Source organism: Anser brachyrhynchus, assembly GCF_964034855.1.
Source record: "Anser brachyrhynchus genome assembly, chromosome: 14".
In the NCBI taxonomy this organism is placed as follows: domain Eukaryota; kingdom Metazoa; phylum Chordata; class Aves; order Anseriformes; family Anatidae; genus Anser; species Anser brachyrhynchus.
The window spans coordinates 15474812-15499708 of record NC_137709.1 but is presented as its reverse complement, the minus strand read 5'-3'; the positions used below and the strand labels follow the sequence as shown (position 1 = coordinate 15499708).

At 38.3% G+C, this 24897-nt stretch overlaps 1 protein-coding gene and 1 long non-coding RNA gene across 13 annotated transcripts in view; one reads left to right on the top strand and one right to left on the bottom strand.

The window, feature by feature from the left end:
* The window catches only part of SLIT3 (slit guidance ligand 3), a 512565-nt gene that overhangs the window by 317916 nt on the left and 169752 nt on the right, over nt 1–24897 (bottom strand). The gene's annotated exons all lie outside the window — the stretch shown is intronic.
* Nucleotides 1–24897, top strand: part of LOC308177622 — a 109724-nt gene that overhangs the window by 43704 nt on the left and 41123 nt on the right. The window contains exon 2 of the long non-coding RNA XR_013939274.1: nt 1–24897. This exon is cut by the window's left edge and continues 4302 nt beyond it; it is cut by the window's right edge and continues 41123 nt beyond it. This is a non-coding gene — a long non-coding RNA (uncharacterized lncRNA).

Here is a 24897-nt window from a genome sequence, read left to right as displayed (position 1 = left end):
ATCAGGAATGCTGAGTCACTTGCATTTGTTTCTTAAAACAAAATGTGTGCTTCAGTGTGGTACCCAAATTATTTACAGAAGACCAAACAGGAGAGTGGAATAAAAACTGCTTGAAACTTTTAAGGTTTTAGGCAATCTAGCTAGACTTTAGACTTTTTTTTTCCTTTTAAAGAAGAAAGAAAAAAAAAAAAAAGAAACAACCAAACAACCCCCCTGCTTTTCTATCAGAAATAGGTTTTGATTGTGTCTGGGTAATAAGCACTTATGGTGGTGGTGAAAGGCACTGCAGACAGTCCTGGTGACTGAAGTCATATTTACTTGTACAACAAGTGTAAGACACCTTGGTCCTGACCAGTAGAGACAAGTCACAGAGGGTGCTTCATTTTCCATCCCCATTCCACCTGTGAATTTTAATATAAAATAAAAGAGAGAGAGAGAGCACACATGGGAATAAAGTAAGTTTACCATATAGCATCAGTTAGCAGTTCAAAGAACTCTTCAGAAATGGAATTTGAAAGTCTGTCCATTTTCAATGGACTATCAGATGTCCATGAGGTTGCTGATGAGGCTTTAGGTCTTTATTACTAAGCAAACAGATAACAGCTTAGTAACCTTCAAAAAAATTAAAAAATAAAACATAAATTCACACACAGAGACAGCAATCCCAGAAATAATAGCTACATTCATGAGAACAGTAGTTAATATTTAGATTTATGGAGTGTGATGTACTAATGCATATAATGAAGCAGACAATTTAATGACTCGGAGTGCTAAAATGGGGGAAAAATAAATCCACAGAAGTCACAAGATTGACTTTCAAGATTAATGTGGATAAGCCAAACATTCCAGATGTTCTAAGCCAGTGTTCCTGTCTCCACGCTACAGAAAATCACCTCTCCCAAGGAAAACAACTCCATCTTCCTTTCAATCTGCACTTTTGTTCCCATTACCACTCATGAATAGCCCATTTTCATCTATCCTTTTTTCTTCCACTTAAACAACCAAAATGAAGGACCAAACATATTCAGTATATAAAATGTTTAATAGAAGTCTCTCTGAAGCCAAAAACTATAAAGTAGAGTAACGTAATGCAATTTATCAAGATGAAGCAAAGCAATATTTGTTTCATAATTGCTGTTTACTTTTTAAGAAGATATTCTATCAGACTCAGTTCTAAAACTGCCATTGTCACCATTTTTCTTCTGCTGTAAAACCAGCTAAGTACATGCTCTGTTTACCAGAAAAAAAATTACTGTTCTAATTACTGGACCTGTTACAGCTAGTGAAAATAAGAGTTACTGGGTTTTGTTCTGAAGAGAAAAGCTGTTCAACAAGGTAATAGTAGGATGTACAAGAGACTGGGGAATCTGATGAGTCTGACTGGCTGTTACTATGGAAATGAATGATCATAACAAAATATTCACGTTTTAACCGTGTTTTCTCGAGGACTGACATCCCTAAATTAGTTCTATTTTTAAATTCAAGATTTTATCACCCTACTAATCCAACATTCACCACAGTCACCAAGTCACTGAGAGGCACGCTTGCTTGTGCATGTCCGATGTACAGAACTCCGACTGAGTGGCCAGTGGCAAGCAGCACAGTTCTGCTTCAGCTGCTTGCACAACACCTCCACTGGCTTTGCTGAGCATCTGAACTCTAGCGTACAAGTAGGTCACACTTTCACTTCCATCTTCTCAAAGAGAAAGGACTGCCCTCTATGTTAATACTAGTAATTGTCCCTCACATTACTTACGTACTCTATTAGCTACGCGCGAGTTTTCTAAAGAACCTCTTTCAAATCAACTAAATAACATGCTGCATAAACTGTGACAGAAGAGTCTTGTGCAATCACACCACAGGCTACTCCAATTCCCGTACCTCGGTATTATCCGCAAAACGAGCATAGGTGACCAGAACAGGAATTGAACATTAGATACAGCAACCTAGACGACTGAAGGGAAAGTAACCACAGATGTCTGCTTAGCGTTGAGTTTCAGGGAGGTGTGAAAATTCCTTAATCACTGTCAAGATCACAGTTTTTTTTTCACAGGTATCTAAGAATATGATTGCATGGTTATTTACAACCCTGCATTACTGCTTGTAATTGCGTCTGTAAAATTCACTTCTGCAGTTCTGAAGTTCACCCCTGGTCATATTTGGTCCTTTTGTGATGAAAAAGTAAAAAACTGTGAAGCTAAAATAAATTATATTAAAAGGCTATTTAAAGAAATTGCATTGTAAACAGGCTTATGTGCATAGCAGGATCTCAAAGATGCTTTGAATATTACAGATAACACATCTGAGATGCTCAGAGACTGGTCAGTTTGCACTGAAGGAGCTGGACTGCCACTGCAGATGTCAGTCCCTAAAACTGCTTTAACACGGACCTAAATTTCAGACCGAGTTTAAGGAAAGAAGGTCTTTTTTGTTGTTTTGTTGATGTTTTTCTGGATGTATGCTTTTGGTTCTTAATTTTGCAGTCAGAAGCCCAGCCTTATATTTTGCTCTACCTCACTGACTCTTCCTTAATTGGGTACAGCAAGAAGAGAGATCTCAGCATGACCTGCCACAATTTTCCTTGGGAGTAAGCACTTTTCACACTGATGTTCAGGCCCACAGTCAAAGCATGTTTAGGACTCCCAAGAGTTGAGGAAGGCTTTTTCCAATGAATTGCAAAGAACTGTGTGGCTTGGCAAAGTCAGTGTGTCAGGCCAGTGGTACCGCTCTTCCATGGCTGCAGTAATCACTGCCACATGAGAAGCAGTCAGTTGGAGGGAGGAGGACAACTTTTGTGATTTTAGACCTAATTATGCATGTGGTTACCACATTTCAAACCCCACTCAGCTTCCCACATAACAATCATTCCCTGCTACAGAAAGTCACACGCCAGCTTTAGGTCTCCCGCCTCTGTCTACCCCAGTCAGATGGAATCTGGTGATGATGCACAGCCAAGAATGTGCAAACAGCGTGCCTGACTCTGCTTCTCATCTCTCTGTTTCAACAGAGATGCTGAGATAAACAACTGTGCTCTGAAAATGAGGAATACAACAAATAGTCTGCAAGTACATTGTCAGCCCTAATTAAATAAAAATACAATTCCATTTTTAAAAATTTAACAATGCAAAAGCCTGAATTGTGCTTTCAGAATGGCAGTAAGAGACAGTTCAATAACAATTAATTTCCAAATACGATAAAGAAGCCAGCCTTTATTAAATTATATGGAAGGGGGTCAGAGATTAAAAATCCTCTGCCTCTCATTATTAGACTTGAGATGACAGATTCATTCCAGAGCACAGAAGGAAATATATGATCCCAAAACAGGATATGAAGTTCAGTCCCAGTAGATTAGTCTCTGTTAAGTAAATTTATTGTCTAATCTTTTAACTCTCCCCCAAACCGCTGCCCAAGATCCTCTTCCCTATCAATATAACGCCCCCTTCCCTTCCCTCCACTACCCTACTCCCAGAGCCCCCGACAACATTGCGCTCTGGTCTCATTCCCACTAGGACTTTGATGGTGCATGAACCTCATAGAAAAACAAGAAGTGATGGGAGTAGAAGGGAAAGGACTTAAAACTGCAGTCAACCAACTAATAAAACCATGATGTGCTCTGAACTGTTAGGCAGAAGAGAAAAAAGAAAGTATAAATGTTTTGCTTACTTTAAACAACAGCAGAAAGTCTGGTGTTGAGCTCCTTTCGTGTGTTTGTGTGCCTAGTAACCACTTTGTAATTTGGATACAGACATTGAAGAAAACCTTCAAATGAGCTGTATTAGTAATTTCTAGGAAGAATTAAATGTACTATGTGAAGCTAGAAGGCACATCAAACAAAGAGCAACTTTATGCCCTTTTTGTTTACCAAGGCAGAAAAAGTCTTCCATATGACACATTTCTAATACACTGTTTAGTCTAACTTTAGACTCCATGAAATTATTTGCAAAGTCAGGGATTCCCGAAAAACGTTATTAGAAAATGGCAGTCCTGCCCTCACCTTTCCTTTACCATTCCTTTAATTGCAGGAAATTTACTTGTATGATATAAAGAGAGCTGATGTCAAAACCAAAATACTAACGAGAGTGGTGCAGCTATCAATATTTCTTTCTATATGAGCTCTAAGATGGTTCTATAGCCAATGAGGACAAATATTTCACAAAGATCACAAATTCAAGATGCAATAACCCTAAAATCACTGACCGATTCACCAGATTGCTTGTGCTTTCTTAATCTAATATTAAAGTTATAAAATATCCCCACCTGGTAGTGCATCCCAGCCCTTTGCGTGTTTTCATGTAGCAAAGCTGCGATGTACCGTCTTTATGTACAGATAAATTGCAAAGAGCTTGGTTTCACCAACAGAGTGTGCTGTCCATTCGTTATTAAATTGAGGGCAACATCATTAAGAGATTTTTTCATTGTTTTATCTGGAGATCTTCTGATACAAATACTCGATTCTAAACTAAGATGTTTAAACAGCTATGTGCACTGAAAGCAGTTATTTCCAACACATCTGCTACAGAATGCCATTCTTGGCTACAGCATGCATTGCTGATGTCCTGAGCTGCATTTTTTTTTCCCAAACCCTCTACTAATTTACTTTGGGGTTTTTATGTTTCTTTTTAGACTCTGGGTGGAGAAGGCATGGGAATAGCAAACAACACATTTGGCAAGACTTCACTCCAGCAATGGTTAAGATTACCATTCCTATCAATAACATGATGCTTTGCCTAGACTTTTTTCCTCTATTTGATTAATTCTAGGATTTTTGCTCCCTCAACTTGCCCCCCTCTCATTTAAATTCACTGTATTTTCACAATGTATAATATCCTAATTTTTATTACTGAAATTTATTTTTGAAAAATCACTGTGAAATAAGTTCAGTTAAAAATATTTTTTCATTCAAGGAAGGAAACCTTCTGAATTTTCTTTATAGCTTTGTTTTTGTTTTAATCCATAACTTTTTAATGTTTGCACTGATCTATGATAGATTTCATATTATCTCAGTGGCAGACATAGAAAGCGTTACTCAGATTCATTTCCAATTAACTCCTTACAGCACTCTCCAGAAAAAGAAATGCATAAAATAAAGCTCTGCATTCGTCTCGTTGCATCTGAATGAAAAGAATACATACAGATAGCAAAGCCTAAAGGTCTCCAGCCAGAAGCCTGCATAACCCATTACACCCATACACAACTTGCCTTTCCTTGTAAATTCTCTCTTCAAATAGTTATGCATTTGTAAGTAACCAAAAAGACATTTGTTTCTTTCAATTGATACAAGCCACGCAGCAAGCAGTTTCCCTGTTTTGTGTACTCAAGCATCACTTTGAAAACAGGCTTTAAGTCATGTGGTGAAAGAGTATATGGGGCTACGAAGTAAATGGATCTACCAGACATCCGTAAATTACTCCCAATGCAATATACGTGAGACGCTTACATCTGCATAGAAATATTTATGGGGACATACAAATACACATGCACACACACAGCAAGACTGCCAAGGTGACTAGCCAAGCAACTTCATCAAGATCCTCTTAGCACATTTCTAATTTCCTCCGATAAGCCTCATGCTCAGTTGAACAAACCACAGCTCCTCCATCCAAAGAAATTCAAGGGTAATCAGCGCACAGGAAGAACTCAACACTTTTACTTTCAATGTAAATAAGATGACATTAATACAAATCTAAATCAAGCTACACAACTAAGACTTCTGGTGGAAGCATGCTAAGGACTTGGTCTATCCCTATCCAGATGTATCCCTCAGCCCCACATAGTTCTGACTGAATAGAAAAAGGCCAAATTATTGACTTCTAACTTTTTTTTTTAAGGAATATTTTAAGAAGCACCTACAAAATAATATTAGTTTGTATGCAAAGCACAACATAAAACACTACATAATTCAGGAGTTTGTGTTGGAAAAAAAATCAAATTCTAAATGAAAAGTTTTAAATGTGCAGCTTTGAAAAGCAACTCGGAAACTGATAAACTTCATCTACCACGTCCCTGTAGCATGGTAGCAGCCACTGCACAGCCTCTGGCCCAGGGATGCAAAACTGTGCAATTTCACAGAATCACAGAATCATCTAGGTTGGAAGAGACCTCCAAGATCATCTAGTCCAACCTCTGACTTAACACTAACAAGTCCTTCACTAAACCATATCACTAAGCTCAACATCTTTTAAAGACCTCCAGGGATGGTGACTCAACCACTTCCCTGGGCAGCCCGTTCCAATGCCTAACAACCCTTTCAATAGAGAAGTTCTTCCTAATATCCAACCTAAACCTCCCCTGGCGCAACTTTAGCCCATTCCCCCTCGTCCTGTCAAGTCAATGTAGACAACAGGTATTTCCAGGTCAGGATAGAAAAGACTTTAAAGTTGTAGCAAGAAGACAGAAAAGAAAGGGAAGAGAAGAAATCTTGAGTACCGAGCAGACTACTAATCAGTCCATTTGCAATATGACATGCCTTTCCAGCCTCAGTTGAAAATGCTCCTTCAAGCCAAAGGACAAATGAAAGGACACATCAGGACAGCTGTCCTCCTGCCCACCTGACTCCCTCTGCAGCTCTCAAACTCAAGTCCCCCTGTCCTTCATGGCAGGATCTGCGAAATGAATGATTGCTTCCATTAGACATGAGGAAATGAAACTAATTTTTCCCTGTATTATAAATAGTTGGCTAAGCTGAATACTAAATGCAAGAATTCTCTGGTTACAAGGGGCAGGAGAAAGGAGAATAAATGCTAATGCTACTTAAGTCAAAATTCACATGCCTGACACGAAACAAAAAAATGACAGAAACCAAATGACAGTCTCTCTGTAGATTTTCAGACCAGAATGGACTACCATGGTCATGAAGTCTGATCCCTTGTTGAACAGACTAGATTTATCTACTGTTAATTTATACTACTATGATGTATCTACTCCGAGCCCTTTAAATGGGTATACGTTCTATATTAAATGGTCATTCACACATGCAGCATACACAGTACCTGATCTCTGATATTTTTAATGCCATATTAAATTCCACCTTCAAATGAGCATTCCACCATGGTTCAGAGGGGGACAGAAATCTAACTACATCTGCACTATGGAAAGCTTGAGTCTACACAGCTTGAAAGGACTTGCTCATCGTGACTGCTTGCTTTCACAGTTGATATTTATAGCAGTAGTATAACACTATCATTCAACCTTGCAGCTTGAAAGAAAGCCAAAACCTTGATACCTTGTGAACATTAATAAAACTCAAAGAAGAGTTTCTGCAGATCTACCTGCATCATTCTGAGAAGAAAAAAGAAAAAAACCCTCCACCAGCCAAACCTCTTTTCATTTTTAAATCTTTCCTTTCCGTGACAAAAAAAATAATTGTACTGTTTCATCTTGATCTTCACCTAATGTACCAGATTGCAGCATATTGAATAACAAAAATACTTTAAAAGTGAGTGCAATTACAGAAGAAATTTTTAAGCTGACTCATTAACATGCAAGAATTTGACCTGAATATGACAAATTCACACATCTCTCTTCCATTAAATCCCACTGGAAAATATGAGTGTATGAACAAGAAATTAGTCAAAATTGTAATTCCTGCAGTTGTTTCCCTATACTTAAACACAATCTATCACTAAATTAGATACTTGTTTGAATTCCAAATGACTGATATGTTTTATATGATACATACTGTACCGCTGTGGATAATGATCACAGTATTAAGAACAAAGTTTGCATGCTATATGTGAGCATTCAAACATGCCATTCAGATGTTGTAATCTCAAGCTTCTAATTGTGTGCCTGTGCTTTTGATATACTGACTCAATCAGTCATAATAGATAATCATCATGTACTTGAGTAATTTCTTTAAACTATGTTTCACAAAACAGATGTAGACAACTCATGGAAGCAATGAAATTTATTTTGGAAAGTATATGTCAAAAAAATGAAGTTATCATCCTACTAGATTTAGATTAAAAAATTAGAGCTCTAGTTTCATAATGAAAGCCAAACATACAGCGAAAGCAAGACAGAAATCCTTACTATTGAGATGGATTTCTTTAAAAATTAGTATCTGAGTTCAGAAACTACTTCGAAAAACGTTGCATTATAAAAACAGATTCACTGGCTGTTTCCATGTTTCTCTCACAATGAATCTGTGTCATTTCTGGAGAGTCACAACAAAATAAGCCACGGAAAATGTACGGAAGTCTTTTCATAGAATAAAAATGGAGTGACTAACGTGGATGACTCAGTTAATTGCATGACTTTCTACTAAGAGTATTCACTGAGAGAGAAATAATACTAAATGACAAGGAGAATAAGGGAAATTATTTTGAACCAGTAAAAGCATTATACCAGAACAAATGCCTCGGTTTGAAGAGTATTATCTTCTTGTGCATACTGGAGCCAACAAAAATAGAAATAAGATATCTATCTCCTCCTGATCTTCACCCAAGACCTTACAGTCACAGAATAATTCAGGTTGGAAAGGAAGCCTGGATGTCCATAGTCCAACACTGGGTCAGCTCTGAGGTCAGACTTGTTTTTTCATGGCTTTATCCAGTCCAGTCTTCAAAACCTCCACAAATGAAGACTGCACAACCTCTGTGGGCACACTGGAGCCCACTGCTCAGCTGTCCACATGGAGAAGAAGCTTTTTCTTAATTCAGATATCCAGATACACACAGAGCAACAGAAATATCCTGAAGATGAGCCTATTTTTGTAGCAAAATTCATGATTTGATTTTAAATTCAAGACCTCTTCTTAACATCTGACTGTACCTATGCTATGTTGCTTACAGAAATTTATTGTTATCTGTCACTTGAAGATAACTAAGAAAAGCTTCAGGTGCCATATCTAAGTACAAGCAATTTGGGTCTGTTTTACCTCTTCACATGGCTGTATGAAGACAAAAAGACCAGAACTGTTACCTCTGTCCCTAATTAAGTGAACAAGAAATATCCACCAAGTACTCAAGAGATTTTAATGACATTAGGAACAGCAGTTCCCTTATGAGTGTCATATCCTTATCAGTGGTTCTGCCAAAGAATACACTCTGTACTAGCACTGAGGGGAAGGGGAAGGAAATTCATAAGTATATAGTTACTGCCATCCTATTATAAATATATTTTACACAGTTATTTACAGACACATATACAATATATTCATAGATATTATCAGTATGATTAAACAGCATTCCAGCTTCCTTTCAAGCTTTTTAGAGATACCCAAAGAACTATAAAGCAGATTCTTTTTTTTTTTTTTCCCCTCCCATATATAGCTAACAAAAGTCTGGAAACATTCACCATTTTAGAATGAATAAATAAAATAATTAAAATACAGCAAGACTTTATGAAGCCATGACCATAAATTCACAGTTCTCATAGCTGTATCATTTGGCTGCATGTACTGCAATGTAAAGTAACGAAACTGAATGTTATCATGAATTTGGTACCAAATATAATTACTATTCCAATAGGAAGCTATTAGAACAATAACTTGATTTTCTTGTCATCCCAGTTCTGCATTAAGCAAAAACAAACAAACAAACAAAAAGGCAATTGATATAATCATTTTTACAACAAGCATCTAATTGATTTTTCTGCCACTACTATAATTTACAAATAGTCGTACAGTAACTGTTTGGTTTAACTTCAAATATCACATAAATGTTCCAGTAGTGATATTTACTATGTACATTTGAAACAAAGAGAAATTATTTAAAGCTAGACAATGTATGCTACAGATCAAAAAGCATAAAACAGAAAAACTAAAATGCACTAATAATACACGTAGCAAAATGGTGCTAAATCGTCTTTCTAAATTTTAGATGTCGCTCTTACCTCACTAAATTTCTACAAGCAGTAGAAATCAAATAGTGGATAGGTTCAAAACACTTTCTGGATATGCACTTTCGTTTTGGTTTCAAGAGAAGTTTTTCCTTGATGACGCAGGCATGTTTAGGATGACCCTCCATCCACTTTCTTTCTCTTCCAAGAAAAGCCAACTGGTGGTACAATCATTCATTCCTAACTGAGATTTCTGCACTGAAAGCCTCATCTTTACCCAACTCTACAGGAGCCTAAGTGTTCATGACAAGTTAATAAAACACTGAAGCCGCCAGCTCCTGCGTCCAGCCCTTTCAAGCCAGCAGCACCCACCCAGCTGCCAGCTGCACTGCCCTGCTCCGCAGCCATGCCAAGGGGAGCGCCCTGCTGCTCCAGAGCCCTGGTGTCCTGAGGAGAATACTTCAGTCCTTCCCCCCCGCACCATCTGTCATATTCTGAAGGAGATACTTGTCTTGAGCCTGAAAATGAGTAACTTCCACAAACAATGGAAATTTCTGGTCAGTGACTGTGATACAGATCTATGGAGAAACTTCCATCACAAACACGTGAAAGATTACTTTCCAAAGCTGATCAAGAATTATTTATTAGCTGAACTGAACCAACAAAACATTAGTTTTTGGCCTCTATGCAGAGAAGTATTGGTGTCTAGTTTCTTTCAATATTTATTTAGTGAGGCTATTACCATCAGTGGAAAAAAAATAAATATATGTATCTGTTGGTTTTACCTCCTTGTTCTAGCACACAGTGGTCCATGACACAACGTGGGCAATATACCATCTGATCAGCAAGGACTACAAATGTTGGAGGCCACCTGTTAATTAGTAACATTTATTATTTGACAGCTCTGGATCTCTCTCTACTGGAGCCCCTCTGCAAAGAGCAAGCTTGCTCCAGATACATGCAATGTTTTGCAGGGCAAACACAGATGGTGTCTTTTCTATCAGAATCAGAAACTGACGAATCTTTAGTTCTGCTTATTCTGTATTTCAAACACTGTGTTACTAACTTACCACTAAGACCTGATGACACCTAATTCCGAGGCTTACACCGTGTGTGTAGCGAGAGTATACACATTTGAAAGAATAATTTCTACAGAGAATTCTTCTCCAAAAATTCTGGAAACAGCAGTAGTGAGGCATTGAAACTCAGACACAAACAGCTGTAAAACTGAACTCAGCACTGGACCCTGGCTTGTGGAAGTACCAAGTAACTGCTTGCTGATCAGGCAGAGAGCTATTAGTAATTACATGTGCAGACTTGCCACCTACGCTTGGCTTGGACTTAGAGATGTAGCATTCACTATGTCAACAACATCAACATCGTACTAGTTTCACATTTCTCATTGTTTCAATTGAGCCAATAACATGAAAGAACATTAAATTTACCAAACCACTGGGGCAATCCTGTGGAAAAGCGATGACTCCAAGCCACAAGCTAACCTCAGAGATTCGTTTTTGTTTGTTTACCTTAAAGGCATCTAAGATCCTTCTTGTGATACTGCCATAAACAAATTCTTTTTCCAATTGCAGTGTTTACAACAGAATCTTGACCCCTTATAGCCTATAATAATTACCGTACTCAATAATAATTTCAAAACTATAATAATTACATATTCTCTATCTTAACTTATCAAAGGGATAAGAAAATAGCATCCAAGTGTGGACCATATTTATAGAAAATACCTGATATAAACCTCGCTCAGCTCTTGGTTCCACGAGTGTTGTATGAGAACAAAACCTCTGGTTTTATTTTGCATGCCAGATGCATCCCTTGATACATACCAGTACGTTGTTACACAAACAGCGCCACACTGAGCAAAACAAGTCACAAGCACCAATGCCACTGAATGTGAAATCACAGGGTCAGAATAACTTTTGTGGTTTATGAGAACCACTTCATATACTCAGACCCACAATTTGTTTTTCCTTTACAGGAAAATAAATAAATAAATAAATGTATTCTTCAGACAAACCATTGTGGCAAAATAGCTTTTTTGATCCATTTTTTTTAAAGTCAAAGCACTGATCTTAAATCTTTTTAACATAGTAATTTTTGTTTTACAAAACACTGCCTTTAATCAAAAGTCTTTTCCTTTTGTATAGGTGCAACTTTACTTAATTAGCTCACTAGAAAGCAAGCACTACTGACACCTTGCAGTGTTTGACAACTGAAATACAGCAAATAGGCACAGCAATAGAGGACAATCAATGTAAATTAGGTTTTCCCAACATGGTTTCTTGAGAGTATAACCCAGGGTGTAAAGAGACTTGGTTATTAAGGAGAAGAAGGATTAGTTAGTTATTGGACAAACAACTGTTCTGGTTTACTAAGCTAAATAACTACTTCACATACGTTAGCAGCATCTAGTTGCATGCTAATTATACCCATCTGTTTTGCATTACCCATTTAACATTTTCATCATTCACATCAGCTTAGCAGGCCATAGATTTGTAATACTTCATCCAAGACCATGAGATGACATTCAAAAAGCTTTACTGAAATTATCTGACAATTATCATTTCACTCTTCACTGAATCTCTAGGTTACTGCCCTCATCTCCTCTACTGGATTAACTGCTGAACCAGCCATGTCTAGACACACACTCAGTAGTTCCAGTTGTAATGCTGAGAAGCTGCCCTACAGCTATGCTCTGGTGGCTTGTTACTTCTGATAGTAGCATGGCACCACAAGCCATCCCAACACAGATCAACTTATTGTATTTTTATAGTCTTCCCCTTTCCAAGCCAAAGTTAAATGAAGTTGAAAGCAGCATCTACAGGACAAACCATAGTCACACAGCCTTAAAGGATTAGAAGAAGCCATTGTTTTCATGTCAGACATGTTTTTATAATATAGACCATGTCAATTCTTGTTATTTCATTTTGATCATCACACCAGCTTTTCAGCAGTCAGCCGACCCTTTCCCACACCACAGTTTTAAAGACTCATAAACTTTATCTTTATTATATTAAGAGAGATTCAAAAATTTTAAAACAGATGTGAAGTTGCTTCTGCCAAGAGCCTACACACAGTGTGATTCAATAGGATGTGGGTGCTGTAATGTACTCAAGACAAGTTATTCTAAAGCTCTGAGCTCAACTCACTGAACACTTATTTTAAGCTTTTGTTTTCCTAGACAAAAATAATTTAAGAGCTCTGATGTGCCTGGGACTATGAGTGACCGGGCATGAGTGATCTGATGACACTTCCCATAAAGACATGCTGATTTTTGTATTTGCTTCTTAAAGCCCCAGAACACAAACAGCTTCCACCACATATCTCCTGGTGGAAAGAGACAACAGAAACCTGTGTGTAGCTACAGGTTGGCCAAGTTTTTCCTTCACACCACTAGCAGGCTCCTGGAGTCTTGAATTACTGTCCCATACCTAACAGCCATGAGCCCAGCTACAGCAGATGAGCTGCTCCTGTGCCGTGCGCTGCTCAGATTTCCCTGGCCCCCCTCCCTGGGGTTGTTGTAAGCTCCTTCCTTCGGCGCCACAGCTCCTGCAGTGCTCACAACTTTTTCTCCTCGCAATTTGGGGCTAAAACAACATTTTTCCCACAAAGCAGAGATGATCCATGTGGCATCTGTATTTCTTTTTCCATTTCCTCTCAGCAGCCATGGTTTTCTAACATTTTGGGTAAAATCTCTGTGTGGTGGTATCTGCAAGAGCTCTTTGGGGTCTCTTGCAATTTACCATTTTCATCTGGAGGCAGTCAGCTGAATTTCTGAAACAGCTGGAAACTTTATATAAAACAAATAGAGGGTAGTCTCAAGAAACAGCCTTTCCTCGCAGAAGGATAAAGCTGGTCTTGGTTGTTATGTTTGTTTGTCTGAGCTTTACTCCAATACAGCTCCGTGCCTCATGAATAGAGGGAAGAAGAACGTCTTTTGGTGGGTGTCCAGGAGATGGGACCTCCTGCTGCTGATACATCAGGAGGGCTCTGGAGATAGAAGTGCCACAGCTCTGCTCTGCATCACCTCACTTGCAAATGCAGTGGCACAAAGGCAAAGCTAAGAACAAGAAGTTAATGAATGTCTTAGTGTCCCACATCAGGCACCATGATTCATGTGGACTGTCTTCAATAGGCTCCCCAGGAGCTGTGCCAAGACCCCACACCAGACCAGGACAAGCTGAGAACTAAAAGGGTGAGTATAGCCCTGGATTTTGTTCGTTACTTCAAGGTATTAAGCTCACAGTTCATCTTTTTAATCACTTATCTCTACTCTTTGTCACTTTCCCCAGCTGTCCTCTTACCACTGCAGTCTGCAGCTGCATTTAGGCAGTTATGACCACAACAAAAGGAAAGAAAAAAAGGAATGATTTTGTCATTTCCACTATTTGTTTGATAGATAACACAGACAGAATAATTAATGATGTATTAAGATGTGAAATTGCGTAAAGTATTCCAGATATTCCGCTCTTAAATACTTTGAATGTCACTGAGCACAAGCAATCAAGTACTATGTGGCAGGAAAACAAGCTACAGCTCAGCAACATTTACCATACACACAGATAAAGTGAGGTAGTTAAGAGTCTACAGGATGTTTAGGTTGGCAGTGACATGCCAACACGAACCCTCCTGTTTGCTGGGAGGAGGCAGACATTTCCACAACCTTTTCTTTTGGAAGATAGTTCTGGAGAAAATAACATGATTTGCACAACTATGTGGACAGTTGAACATGCTATGCCAGAAGTGACCAGAAATTCAATTACAAAACAAGATTTGCATTTGTAAATTAGAAACAAAATCCTGTCTAAAAATGCACTGTAAACAACACATTCCACACAGCAGTATACGTGCAGTAAACGCAAGGAAAGAGAGAGCAGGAATTATTCTGGGCTGTGAATGGCTGTGTCCCCAGGCCAAGCACTCCCAGCTGTGGGTAGCCCCAGATCCCAGCTAACACCAAGTACAATGTTCGGTCAGTGAGGGCTTTTACGCAAGTTACAATAAAGAGGAACATGCAACATCAGTCCAGCATACTAACCAGGATTCAAGTTATTTACTCATGTAGCACAGACAAAACATCCACTCATTTCCGTAAAATTACCAAGTCCTCAGGTAGATCTTGCCCTTGAAAGGGTTTTATTTGTGCTAAGAGAGAACTGCTAGGCTTCTGTTTCCACTTGCCTGTCATGGACACAACCCTACAAAGACCTCTCCTGTAGGCGGAGGGCAGCACAGGCTCTGGGACTCAGATGCCGCGCCACGTGGGCAGTGCTGGAAGGCGCCCAGCGATACTGTACACAACACGACTGCCCTCTCCTGCAAGCACCTCAACTGCACATCCTCGTATTCCCACCATCGGCCTTCAGTAATTTTTCTCCTTGATGTAGCTAAGCATTTGAATTTTCCAAGCAAATTTACACAAACGTGATAGCAGAAAATCAAATGTCTAACATTAACCAACGTTATTTTGTATTTCAGAAACAGCCAAAGAAATGACAATACGAGAAAGCTGATACAAACTTAGGCCAAAACCAGCTGAAGTACCTGGTCCTTAGACCATGCAACCTAACTTGAAACACTTACATGCAAAACTTAAATACATATGAAACAATAAAGCAGATGGTTTACTCTGTGGAGCACCCTCCAGATATCAAGCAGCATTAGAAAGCAGTGTTTGTTTCGCATTTAAAACTAAAGTAAACAGTAATATAAAATCCCAATATAACAAACTCACTGTTCAAGTTGGGATGTGCCTGGAGCAAAATTTCCTAGTTTTCCTGAAAACACGCATTTTGCTCTTTGGACCACTGCCATCTCTTTTTCTTTTGGCTCTGCCCCCTCAGGGCCACGCACTATTCAGCTGAATAACTGTGAGGCTCTCGCTTGCAGGCAAATAGGAAGGAGCTTAATGAATCACAACATTTTGTTCATATTTTGCTTGGAGGAAGCATTTTCCACATTTTCTCCCTCTTAGTGAAGTTCACAGAAATTCCACCCAAACCCTGTATAACTGCTTTATTGAGACCAAAAGTTCACTGTCAGATCTTAGGGGTTTCCCCACCAACCAGAGGGAGAGAAGGGGGCAGGGAAAATAAATGGTAGTATGGAGAGAATTAACTAATGAGCTTGCTGAGGTTTACTTATATTCCTCCAGGGACCTATGAAGACCAAGGCTGCAAACAGTGCTTACGCATACATACAATCATAGTTCACATGCTGAGGAATGCTCTTTCAACTATTAAAAAAAAATATTCTTTAGAAATTCCTTCTCAGTGATACAGGATTCACTGGAACTCAAATTCCCACTGCTGTTCAAAGTCAAATAAAGAGAAAGATAGGCGGGAGAAAACAGAAAAGATGTGTGATTGAAAATCTGACTTGAGCTGGCCCAGTAGAGTAAATGAGACAGATATTGCCAATTGCTTTTATCATCTCAAGTAAAGGCTGGCAAAAGGGAAATCAATGCAGGGTTACTAAGTATTGTTGATTGGATTCATACGTTGCTCTTTCTTGGGTCCAAAGAAGTGTAAGAGTTTGAGAGAACAGCTAGCATTTTTGGTTCTCTCAAATGGCCCTGTGAGATAAGCATGGAGGTCAATGAGGACAACGTGAAGCAAAACTATGGTGTAAAACTTTTAAACTGGGAACTGTACTTACAGAAAGATACCCACAAAACAAGACAAACATTTCAACACTAAGATAAAAGGTCCCTTCTTTTGACTCCAGGGAGTTAGAAGAAAAGCCAGATGCAGCATAAATTCACTAAAGAACAAGCAGATTAACTCTGCTAAAATGGGATGGTCAAGGTACAGAGTCTACAGTTTCATATTTAGATATATATTTTGTCATGAAGACATTCATTTGCTTATTTTACTTATTTCAAACTTTTAATTAGAAGTTCAGCATTGTGGGACTTAAAGCAGAGGAAATTAGCTTGAAGGCACATTCATTTGTAATATAAAAGGGCCTTTCATTAATCCCTAATTAAATACTTCTCACTCTAAAATCAGTTAGACATTCAAATAAGATTGAAAACATGAATTATTTCCAAGGAATAGCTACATGCAGCTCAAGAAAAAGTCATGTTTAATTCTACCTCTCCTTCTTTTTTCTCCTCTGATACCTTTCCCTCCAGCCAACTGCTCCTCTATGCCCTCATGAACAATTTGCTCCCATTTCCAAACCCATTAAAAATAAAATAAGAGAATACTGCTCTTTTAGAAATCACACTTCTCTTCAAATTTACCAATATATTTTCAGAAAAAGATCTCAGATGAGGAGGGAAGAAAGAGCTGTTATACATGTAAGTGGGGAGCAAAAAAAAAAAAAAAAAAAGTAATACAAAGCTCCAGATGGGTGGGACAAAAGTGCTGAAGTTTACACATAATACATGAATTAACTGTTAAAAAAAAAAAAAAAAGTAATGAGAATAAAGAAGCTTAAAGAACTAGAAGAGCTTCCAGGAACTATGTGTTACTAGGATTTTTATTTATTTAGTTTTTCCAAGCATAGCGTTTCTGGAGGTGTTCTTAATAAAAACACAGGGCAAATTGCATTTAGCAGCAAAGAAGATTAAAATACCAACTCTTCTTTCACACTTTTCATCTTGCTTTTACCTCAGCAGATCAAATAAATTATATTACCAGCATTATGAAGTTACCCAACAAAAAAAACCCAAAAAACCACATCACAAAGAAAAATATTTTACATTTCGAGAACAGCTTAGCAGTTCCCCATATTATTGGGGTTAAGCAAAATAATTTCTGCAACAAATTTGATGCAAAGAAATCACAAATATAAAACAAACGATTGCATCTTATAAAAACTAATGAGATGTACAGACATCTTCAGCATGAGTTTCATTTCTTATGCTTCCTTCTTGCTTGTCTTTTATTTTATTTTTCCTCTTACACAACTTTGATCTTGTACTTGAGATTCATGATATGGATTTTATTAATCAGCAAAGCAATCCAAGAGTTCTGCTCCCTCCCATTCATATTGTTACTGAAGACAGGCAAGTGCAATGGTAGTAACCAGTCAGGTTGTCCAGGCTACACAACAGGACTGAAGTGTCTGCCTCTAAAATCAGTTAAAAAAACCTAATTCTATAAGAAAACATCATTGTAGATTTTCTTCTTCTTTTTCAGGAAACATTTCAAAACAAAATACAAAGCTGAGCTCATAACGAACATCAAGTACAAATTTGTTTTGGTTTTAATTGCAAATTACATTCCTCAGTTCCTTAATCTGTCCATGGAAGAAAACGTGTTCAGATTCTGTGTTGCCTAGTTTGTCCCTCTTGAATTTTCTCCAACTTTAGGAAGAGTTGGAGACAGCAGAGAAAAATAAAACAAGTAAATTACCATTCCTCTCTTCTTAATGGGAAAGAAAGGGAAAAGTGGAATCAAAGGCAGCACATTTCTGTAACAGAAACACACCTCTTTGCCATCAATGTCTCTCTCCTGACTGTTTTCGTCATGTTAGAAATAATGTCTTCAAATAACCTTTTTTTTCAGCAAGGTATAACATTTATAAAGTTGATCCCCTGCTGCTTAAGAAAACCATGCTCTTTATATAGGTAGCCTTATTCTTATCCTGGCTAGTCCTGAAGCCTATTTTCCAGCTATTGATGCATTCTCAGGACTTTTTTTTTTTTTCCTATTTTTATTTATTTATTTTTTTAAATACTGGAGGTATCGGTTCCTCTGGGAGCTGATCTGAGTGAAGCACTGCTCTCCCACAGGAGTGAGAATATGGCACCACAAAAACTGGGCTTTCATTAAAAAAATGTTACCAAAGCAAAAGCAAAATCCATACACAGCACTACACATATGTAATATTTTCATTAATTACCAGGGGAAATATAAACTTTATTAAATAATGTGACAATTAAACAATATTTTGTGGTGGATTATCATCTCTGCCCCCCAACGCTGGGGATGAGCTCCGCTGTGCGCAATGCACACATGGGGCACTGCAGACCACAGGCAGCCCTACACTGCGAAAATTATCCCCCCCTCCATTCATCTCCCTCCCCACCCTCATTTTTCCCGCATCACTCTTCTATTACTTTATCTGTAGTGTTCTTACACATCCTAATGGCTCACACCCAGCCTGCCGCCACATCACCCACAGCCCACAAGACCTAAAAGGAAGGAGACTCGACGCCCCCAAACCCTCCTGTGCTCCGGGACACCGCTGAGGAGTACTGTTACAGGAAACACTTACAGGCAGTTGCAGTGTTGGATAATGCTGATTGACGAGCAATGACAGCACTTTTCAAAGTTTGGCATACATGGACATGTAACAAAAGTAGAATTAGATTGGAGAAGCACAGCAGCAATCACTATTCAGAAACGAATTAAATATATCTGCTATTTCCTGTGTTAGGGAGAGGAGAAAATAGATACTGTTGAATAAATACTGTACAGATTACAAAGTAGCCATCTATGAACATGTCCTATAATTTAACTTCAATTAATATGCAGCGTATCTTAATCTTTCAAAAGCTCCTCAATATGCAACCAGAGGTTGCAGCTGAGGTTCATCTTATACGGCTTTCTCTGGATACTTAAAAAACACACACACAAAAAAAAGTAAATAAATTTGACATTGCTGAACCAGTGGCAGCAACAGCAAGCACATAAATAGAAGCATGTAAGTAGGTACAGGAAGAAATCAGAAATGTTGCAAAGGATGAAAACACAACAGTAATGGGAGCCTTCCATTACCTCCATGGAAACTAGATAACGTCATGTCAGGAGGCGTTGCAAAGCCTACATCTAAGGGTAGGATTAGCAACCGCTTCACAGAGCAGATAGTCAAACAGAAAAACGGCACTTCACTTAATGCTGAGCAGCGTGTGGTACCTGCTGAAGGGCTAGCATCAAACAACTGCTCTGCAATACTGACCGCAGCATACTCAAATCCCTTCTTCATGTAGGAACAGCAAGAACCTAGAACAGTGGATTTTTGGTTTAACTTCAAAACTAAACTGAAAGGAAGTAAGAAAACTTGTTAAAAACATTTCAAAGAGGCAGTCAAAAGACTAAGGGGCAGCATGGGAAATATTTAAAGACACCACACTGACGATTCAGAGAAAATGTCACTTAAAAAGTTAGAAGGACCAAAGCAAAGCCTTCACAGCTGAAAAATATGGTGAAGGACACCACAAATAATAATAATAAGAAAGCAAGCATCTTACAAAAACATCAAAAAGTTCAAATGACATCAGAAGGATCATGAACTCCAACAGTTTAAGTGTAAAAACATGATTAGGTGAGTTAAAAAAGAAGTAACAAGAACTCAAAAAAATACTTAAAGCTAGTAATGCACTCATGTATCCGAAGTAAGTACACTGCCAGAGAGCCTAAAGGACCACAGGAGGATCAAAGCATACAAGGAACATTCAGAGATAAAGCCAAAACTACTACAGGGAAAAAAGAACTTTCTGTGCATCCGTGCTCCCCCTGCAGGGAAGGTATCAGGCCAGCACCCCTCTGCTGGGTGAATGTTCAAGACCTTTCTAAAATCGAAGCAGTATTAGACTACGGAAAACATGAAGTGAAGTGAACAGCAAGATACTGACAAGATGGGAGGTTATCTACCTAAAATTCTAGAGGGTTTCTAGGATTAAACAGTCAAAGCCATGGAAACATCAGCTCAATAGCACTTCAAAAAAACGGTAAAAAAAATCGTTGGATTTTATTAGGAGTAAAACAGAACACAAGCAACAAGTCATTATATTACTCTTGAGATCCAAAACATGCTCTCCATTTTCAATGCAGCCTTCAGTATTGGTACACTCACCTAGAAAGAGCTGAAGAACAAGCAGAAAAGAACCTACTGGTAGAACTGGGAAAGGTTCAGAGAAGGGCAATGAGGAAGAAAGAGCTTCTGCAATGAATGATGAAGACAGCCAGGACTATTCTAGATGAAAAAGAAGATGGAGATAAGACAGAGGTCTACAAACTCATGTGTGACACAGAGACTTAGGGGGTGTGAACATCTACTGTTTCCTATTCATAAAGTAGCTGCCGTGGGATGAGCCAAATGCAGCCAGAGCAAAAATGAACACTGCAGAAAGTTCCTCAAACACGGTGAAGCTGGGAGAACTTCTTGCTGAAAGGTATAGATGCCACAAGTTCACATGAATTCAAACAAACACCAGTCAAACTAATGGAACAAAATTCTCTTGGAACCACTCGCAGGTATTAAAACACTTGCTGTCTCTGGGAGCCTGGCATGCAAGGGGCTGGAGACAGGCAAGGTATGGCCATGACTGTAGGCTCTACATTCTTGCTCTCCCCTTATGTTTATCTCCAGGCATCTGCCACGACCACAATCAGAATCATGGTATTGGGCTTGACAAACCACTGCTCTGATCTGATCTATTCTTGCATAACAGTCATTAAAATTTGAGTGGAGTGGTTGCTGCTGCTTTACATATTTCACTGGGCACACTCTGAAAGGGATAAACAAAAAATCTTAAAGCATCTGACAGTTTACCTTTCCACTCTGAAACGTGTTTCATGCTGGAGACCTAGTTAGAGAAGCAGTATTAGCAACAACTGTCCTACACTAACTACTCCATCAGAGCTGGACAGAAACCCATCAGAGCTGGACAGACCCATCAGTTCAATGCTCCTGCGGTCTGGTAGCATTACACAGGAAGTAAATGGAAAAAAAAAGTCTAGAGAAAGTTAATTTTTATTTACAGAGACACGTGATCTTATTCTCTAGCTCTTAAAAACAAACAAAAAAACCAATGCTAACCAAATACTGAAAGGAGATTCAGATTAAAAAGGACCCAAAAATCAAGTTTCACTCAGAATTCCAGGCATTATCATATGATATCCTCACCGTCACTACAGTTTTAGACACGGTGGTACAGGTCAGAGTTCACACATATTACATTAATGATAAGAAACCTCAGCATAGCTAAGATAGTACAAAACAGACTTGCATTTGCAGTCCCTCCAATGCTCTCAGCAGTCTCTTCACACCACTTTTAAAGGGAGGGAACAGGGAGGTCCATACAAAGTGACAGTAGATGAAGAACGATTCACTAAGTTGCAGAGAAGTGTAGTATTTCATAGAGGAGAATACATCCAAATGCAGTGAACACAAGATGGCAGGACTGGCGAAGACCCTTGTATGATTTGATTGCCAAGTCCCATTATTTTTTAATGTCATCTGTGTTCCTATGCTACTTCTGAAACTCCCATCCAGGAAGAATATGCAAGACAGGAACACAGATGAAGCTGGGAGATTCTGGTGGAAGAAGAAACCAAAAATCATGGTGGCAGCAACTTGAGCCAAGTAAAACAGATTTGAAGCTCAAGTGAAAGAAATTCAGCTTGGCTGCACTTAATTAAAACAACTGGCACTTTACACGAGAATTAACTGAAAAGTGTCTGTTGGTTTTTATTTGTCTTGAGAAAATAGTTGCCCCCCCAAAATTCTAAGAATGAGGTAGAAACTGAATTAAAAGCTTAATGAACACATTTTACCTTACTGAAGAAAAGAAGAAAAAGAGAACTTTGTTCTTACATAGAGAAATTGACCTCAGTCAACTCATCTGGCTGGATTTTGACTGATAATACTCTTTGAAGGACACAGATTTTATAACCCAGGTTTGCAAAATTACTTTACTTCCCAACCTAAACTAGTAATAGCTGAGTTTCACTGCCCAAAAATCAATGGAAAAATGAAGTGACACCACAGGAATATTTTCCCATCATGAGTGAGTTTTGGATCATTTCTTCCTCTACATTAACCAGCCCCGTGTTCCTACTCACTTCCCTGCAACCAGTCTCTTCTCAAGCCATAACATACAGTAGAGATGACACCAGTTCTTTGCAAACATTCTTGCAGCCAGTGATTCTGGTGCAAATTAATCAGCAATGCTTTAAAAATCAATATGCACAAAAAGCGACTCCTGGGTGACAGCATTAGCTTAGTACTGTGAAGTACACACGAAAATACAGAGCTGCCAACTGAACTGGGCCATAAGTTTTCAATCCTCTCTTCTTCTGCAATTTAATTTCCTAAATTGTATGAAATGCTTGAAAAGAAATGCTGGAAACCTTACCCACCTTCTAGGCAAGGGAGATGGAAAAATAATGATAACATATATTTTTCTACAGAAATTATTAAATGTCCAAACCATAATCCAATATTTTCTACAGATCATCTTGAAACCATTTCATTCCATAGCAAAGGTGTAATTTTTGTTCCACTTTACAATGATTTCGGAAATTTTGAAAAAGATCACTTCTTGAATTTACATTCAGTGGGGACTTACAACATCATTGTGTGTATAGTGCATGCTAATTTACACATGAACATACAGTGACTAGAAAAAAAGCAAGCAACTGAAAGGCTGACTGTACCTGACTGTACCCCCCCTTTTTTTTTTTTTCCCAGTCTTGTGTTTTGCTGCTGGCTTTAGGCCTGTGGCTTATGAACTCTCTGTCAAATCAATCAAAAGATCCATAAAGATACTGGAATCGAGCAGCATCAACAGGGGACTTCTTAAGGCTTCTAGCCAGATATAACAAGGGTAAATACAAAAATCTTACTTTTCCAGGAACAAACTAGTGTTAGATTTGCAACCTGCAAATGCCCAGTACCTCAGCCTTTCTACAGGGCCCCCAGAGCCTTCCCTGTCCCTGCTTCTCTTGGAGTTACCACATCTTGCTCTTGGGGAAAGGTTTCTCAATCAAAAAGCCATTGCAGCCCATAACTACTCCATGCTTTAACTAGGTTTGTAACCTAGCAGTATTGTTAAGGACGGACTTGCTTTTGTACTGTGGAATTCCATTTCTTTATATGTTTTTCTCACTGCGGCTATTGTTCTACTTCAGGCCTAATCTTGGTATTGAGACTGTCACCAATACAAGAAAGAACGGGGAAACTGGGCTGGTCCCAATGACCTCCCCACAGTTGTCTCCAATGTGAATAACTGTGATCTCTTCATTTTTGGCAATGACATCTATATTTTGTTACCTCATTCCAATTAACAAATGAATTATTTTTCAGCTGCCCTTCAGAGTCCCTTGAACACCTATGTTTACTTGCTTTCACACCAATCCAGTCATCTCACTGTTACTTCTGTAAATTATAGACAGGGAACATTACCAGGTTAAACCTATATGTAACAAAGAGTTTAGCGGACATCACATGATAATTTCTTCTTTTTTAAGCTTTTGCCTGTAATAATGCTCCAAGTATGAGCTTTGACAACTGGAAATATATATATACACACATACATATTATGAGAAAGAAACAGAATAAAGCTTTAGCAAAACACAGTTTGGAAAAATATAACTCTGATGTAGTTCTACAAAAAAAAGCAAAAGGACTCAAGCCAGGTAGAGGGTAACGTAAAAGCAGGAAGATAGCCATATAGGGACAGAAGTACTATGTATCTGAGCAGTTGAAAGACAGTCTTCCCTCCTTGTTCATAGCCTATTCTTACAATCTAAAATCTGAACTTCTCTTTCATTTGAATTGAATTACAGTCTCTTTCAAACACTCAAGTCCCAAATAAAGACCTTAGAGTAAGTAGTTGTTTAATGATTTTAATCACTCAACATCAAAGAACTAGGAAGATTTTCTTAACAGTGAAGCCATTTACCATTCAACCACAAATGACACACTGTATCAGTCCACAACCTATTCCCAGCACCTCTGCTACAATTTTCAATGAAAGAACAGATAATATTGTAGGGATAATAGTCGCTAGACTAGGGCGAAGGATATGTCATAACTTAATTCATACAAAAGAGCAGAAGGAGCTGGCAGAAGTGACAGCAGTTTATCACCGAAGTATAAGAAATTAGCATTTTTATCTATTTAGAAAAATAAACTGTTTCATATTTATTTCTTCATAATATACATTCTAGTTTAGCCACTTACGTAAGCACTGCATCTCCTAAAAAACCAAGGTTTTATGTATTTTACATATATTTTATTTATTTTACATATATCTTATTTTTAAACATATTTTACTTTTTTTTTTTTTTTGATTGCTCTGCCCTACCTTTAATTCAGAAAATGCACATTTTTTTCCCTTCCTCCAAACAGACCTTCCCTGGC